At 32.5% G+C, this 5,666-nt stretch overlaps 1 long non-coding RNA gene across 1 annotated transcript; it reads left to right on the plus strand.

Annotated features, from left to right (window-relative positions):
• The first annotated feature begins 2,748 nt into the window (after nucleotides 1-2,748).
• On the plus strand, nucleotides 2,749-5,394 carry LOC111621167. Its single transcript, XR_002756019.1, has 3 exons — nucleotides 2,749-2,833; nucleotides 5,203-5,247; nucleotides 5,330-5,394. It is a non-coding gene; the product is annotated as an uncharacterized LOC111621167 (long non-coding RNA).
• The last annotated feature ends 272 nt before the right edge of the window (nucleotides 5,395-5,666 follow it).

The raw sequence follows: 5,666 nt of genomic DNA on the forward strand, positions 1-5,666 counted from the left end.
TTTCTATAAAGAATAATTCGTATTGTACGAAATCTAACAAATTACAAGTAGCGTACATTTTTTAATGAGTATTTAAATTGCAATAATATTACAACAGCAGATCTTCCGGAATGTCTAATTTAAATGGTTTAATCGTAAAAGAAACCGAAACACACTTTCCAATTCAATCCTCTTGTACAGACGTGCCAACTGGTATGAACATGTAAATTTATTCCCCGAATACTTAATTAACGTCACGAACGTAAATCTAGTGACCGGTGACAAGTAAAACGGGGTACTTGAAACACCCTTGGATTTCTAACGTTCGAGACCAATATTCAGCCGATAACATTAAAGAGAATATAAAAAATTCTATTTATTACAAGCAATTACAGTATGAATGTGTACACTTTATACTTATCACAAACTGTACACTTCATACAACATTGCTATATTTATAAACAATTGTTTTTAACTCGACACATCATAAAATTTAACTACAGAGATTGCAACAAAAATGTACCTTCAAATAATTATTGCTATGTATTTACAGCATGTAAAAAGCTCAATTAACACTAGTACGAATTTTCTAAGAATTCTTATTATTTATCCCCAAGTGTCTAATTGTCACAATTCATCACATTAGCCGAGGAATTTTAAACCAATTTTATACAGGACTGATTATGACAACCATTTTCCTCGATTATAATAAAAGATTTTCCACAATTATTAATAATACAACCTGTTTTATATCTATACTTATAATATAAATTAGTCTGAAACCAAAGAAAAAAATTCTCATTATTTTTTCATAATTAAATCATTTATACACCATTAACTTTTGTCTGCCAGCTTAAAAGGATTTACCGGATGACAAAGCATTAAAGCAAAATCTATATGCCAAAGGGTAGTTACACAGTAGGAGGCATGTTTACCGACGGACCGACATGATCTTGTCCGTAGCAAACAAACACTAGGGGGCCTTTCTGGAAAATACAGTCCCATTTAGGTTTTAGACACGTAGAAAAAAGTTTTTTTCTTGTGACTTTTTAGCTACCTTTTCTTTATCTTATAGTTAAAAAAAAACGTCGTTCGAAGGAGACCATTGCCTACTTTTCAGAATATTAATAATATAACATAACACATGTTTAGGTTAGCTATGACTTGAATTTGGTGTGGCATGGCACTTGGAACCAGTATCGACCGAGCATGACATTTGCAATATGATAAATAATAGCAGCAATACAAAAATATAATAGATAAAATATTTATCTTTGTAATGTTTATCCATAGATGACTTGGCATAAATATAATTGACTGTTAACTATAAACGACGTTACATCGATATAATTAAAAGTTTTATATATAATTACTACTTTATTTAACACCCAAGTAGTTTGAAAAATTTGGTGACAAAAATATTTCCAGGTGACGTCGGTAGATGGCGCGACGGTTCACTTTCAATCACGTGTAGTAGTATTCGCGTTTTTCATGAACTATAGAGAACGCTGTTTTTTACAAAACGGCTACTCTATCTGGGTCGTTTGTTAGTTGTCAATGTAAAATGAATTATATATTACTATCTGATATAAGGAAATATGCTACTTGTAGCAGTTCATCGAAAAATTTTATAGCAGGAGAACAAGTATTATTAGCAGGACACGTTATTTTATGTGGTATTATCGAGAAAAACGAACAAGATCGTTCTGTACATTTTTGTGCTCTTTGTCTGCAAACATCAGCATTGACTTCTATCCCACACAAAATTACTGGAATTTTAAAGTTTATCGACGTATCATATAAAATTGAATAGAATTACATTTTATTGAAGATAATCCTATAGTATAAGTTAAAAACGAATATAAATACTAAATTAGTTTATACTTAGACTCTATGCAATCTTTTTCAGTTTGATTTTTTAATACTATCGAATTACAATAATCTAAACATATTTATTAAAACATGATAGCATACATGACAAAATATAATCTTCAAGACTAAAATGTTTCGAACATACTACCATATATTTCGTAACTTTTTTGCCAATTCTTAGCAGTCGAATCCACTCTTTCCGTCGGTTACATTTCTGAGTTTCTCCGAATTCTGATTTACGAAAAATCATCTGTTTTTCATGTGGGAATGCATGAAAACTTATACAGGGATTGCGTATGGCTTTGGAATTACGATTTGGACACAACAGAAAGCTTTACTTTTACTTTTACTATTCATCTCTACTGTTGACAATATACGAAAAACATTCAAACGACCCAAGGTACGTTCGTAAAGTAGAACGAGTTAAACGAAAATGACATCATCGTTATTCTTATTTAGTTAGAATTTTCGAACGATTCGTTTATAACTAAATGGATGTATCTAAAATTGAAGATATGAATATTGTTAGTGCAGCCTTATCCGAAGTATTTTTCTTAGAATGCTTCGGGTGGACAGTTATTTCTATCATTTCACCTTTTAATTCAGTTTAAACACTCCAGTATATTTAGAAATATCGATATCGTCGGCCACCATTTTCTTAACGAAGTGAACTAACTTTTCCTTCGTGACCTTCGTTAAAGTTTCGTTCGAAACGTCACCACCGCAGAGCATGCGCACTGAGCGAGACTACTACTTTTAGAACGATTCGTTACTAACACGTTTAACTCGTTCGACTTTACGAACGTACCCCCAGATAGAGTAGTTTTGTTTTTAAACACCAGAGGGCGAGCATCCGGTGAAAAACGCGAATAGTACGTACTCACTGTTAGCGGTTACTTTTAAATCTGACTCGGAACGAAGATGCAGCTCGATCGTCAACTGCCGAAATATATTGATGTAGAAGGTGTAGGAGGTGTAGAAGGTGAGTTTTGAATATAAATTATTGTAATTTAATTAAGTTGAAGAATAAATTATTAAAATAGAATAAATAAATAAATAGAAAATGAGTAGAACGAGAGAATTGTGGCATGTTACGTGTTAAAGTACCTTCTAGTTATATTACGTTTGATAAACTTTTCGGAAGTTTTTAGACCTAAATGAAGGATTTATGTTGTATAATATAGGCAAAAATAATTGTAAAATTATAATTTTTTTACTTGGAAACAGATTTTATTGTCATTAAGTGTGTGAATAATTTATAAAATTTTTTTTGATAATACAAAATATCAATTGTAATTATGTTATATATAATTTTACCGAATATTGAAATCTTAAATATGTTCTAATTATGAATAATAAAAGTTTTTATAAATGTAAAAAGGGTATTTTTAAGATCAAAATGGCGGATTTCACTAGTCTACACGTGTTAGACGACGACCACGTGAATTATAAAAGTTTGTATTCCATATCGGGCACTTGTGCTATTTGAGAGGTTTTCTTCCATAAAATTAATCAAATCTAGACTAATTTTACTCGAATATTTCCAAAACACGTATAATTTGATGGAAATGATCGATATAAAATATACTATGAACAAAATATTGTCGGAATACTTATCGAGTGTACCCGTTTGAAGACACCACTGTTTAGCTTGTTTTCGTCGCGGAGCGTCACATCGGACGGCGTACGCGTACGAAGCGTGTCACGTGACATTTGTTGTCTGTGCTATTCGGTCACGTGACTACTCATCTCTGACGTGTTCCTGATAGCTTATTCTTTTTCCGAAGAATTCGCTGAACTTTAGAGACCACGTGATAGCTCATAATATACTATAGATTTTTATTGTAATTAGAAACAACTTATTATTATTATTATTATTGACTATATGAAGCAACAATGGAAAAACCGCTCGCGAACAGCACAATTGCCCGATATCATTTGTATTAACAGTATCTTGTATTTACAGCCTATTAACAGAAAATATGTACCTATGTTTATAAATTTGAGAAGTTATTTATTCGTTAATCGTAAAACTAAACACAAAAGATTTGTCTAGAACAGCAGTTCTTAACCTTTTTATTGGTCAGCACCCTATTGAATCTGAAAATCGTTCTATTAAAACGAAGCTCTTTTTTTGAGAGTCACGCGTAAGTCATCAGATGCATTTAAGCAATTTCTGGCTTTTGTTTTTATGTGCAAAAGTGCTGTATTCAAAGTATGCAAACACGTCTCAACTAGTTTCTGTACTGCACGTGACAATGTGACTACATTTACTACATGTACCGACAGATGACAAGCGCTATGTTCTGAGAGACTGTAGAGTGTGTAGAAGTTGGTGTGTCGTGTTGCTGGGTACCACAGTTTATAGAGAACACAGTCGCCTTGATATTATTTTTTTTAATAATTTTTGAAATTTCTCTTTCACTCCAACCCCAGGTCAAGAATATCATCGTACAAGGATCATCCTTACCGTATGAATTCTCCAAAGAAATGAATGGTTCTGCCTGTTACCGGTTACTTCGAGTTAGCTATTGGGTGGAGGGGACTGATTAGTGTGTAAAAGAGACCGGTGACGTTTCTTCCCGGAAGGGACAAACCCGATCTTGTTGGAGGTTAAAAATAACTTTCACTTATGAAGGTTCATATATAGTTTAATATTAATTAAGGCGAAACATATTGAATCACATGGGTAACGTCTAGATGCAAGTACAAAAAGGAAAAAGTCCCCGCATGAAACTCGCTTTTACACCTCTTCCCTTTAATATAAAATTTTCCAAACTACTTGGCAACAGATCTTTACATCACCAAAGTAGGCAAGGTTTATAACACTGCACAAGCAACACTTCCCATTGTCAAATTTGGAAAATGATGGCTCAAGTGAAACCTTGGGTAACGTTCACATTTCATCAGGTGGCAGTACATCTTGCATTTATACTTATTTTAAAAACACTCCTCTACCTCCAAAATAAAGCTTTTCACCTGTAATAATGTTTGGGATCATCCATAAACTATGTAAAGTTATTTTTTACACTTTTTAACAGCCATCCTTCATCCATTACACTCCGTAAGCCATAGAACATTCTGTTATTTATTAGGTGTATAACGTCGAGTGCGTAAATGAAGATCGCTATTCAACAATTTATTGTTACCCAAGGATTATGCCACTAGCATAGTGACACTTTTTTAGATATTTTGCCCATTCCCACGCATTGCAACCATATACATCTGCAGTACTTTGTACACTAAGCCGTTACATAGTTATGATTTTATAACCATAAATCTGATCAAACTTTTCAAAATACGTCCATTTGATATCACTCTCTCTATTAATTTTTTGGCTTTTTTTTGTAGGTGATCAAGATAGTGATCAATTGTTTATCACTGAAGAAGAAGAAGGTAACCAATCAATTCATAAGTTTATTCATAGAAATTTTATGATTTTACGTGTTATTAATTACTACATATTATACTAATTTAGTAATTGAAATAGAAGAAGAGGAAACTATTTATGAGAGAGCACAGGATAATTCTCTTGAAACCAGGATGATAGATGTATTATTTCCAGTTATTGAAGACCCAAATACAGGTAAATTATTTCAATATCGAGCATTCCCGAATTAAAGCAAGTAGACGCAGTTGTTACGTTTAAATTATTATTATTATTATATAAGGTGATGCAAGAGAAAGTAGCCACAGTGTGTAGCTTAGCACAGTAAGAAGCACAGGAGCTAACTGTTGGTTTTAGAGACATATATATTGTAAATTATCACCTGTTTCATCTATACGCAGCTACGCATGTCGAATCGTGTTTAGTA

Source organism: Centruroides sculpturatus, unplaced genomic scaffold, assembly GCF_000671375.1.
Source record: "Centruroides sculpturatus isolate CEXI.00-Female unplaced genomic scaffold, Cexi_2.0 scaffold132, whole genome shotgun sequence".
In the NCBI taxonomy this organism is placed as follows: domain Eukaryota; kingdom Metazoa; phylum Arthropoda; class Arachnida; order Scorpiones; family Buthidae; genus Centruroides; species Centruroides sculpturatus.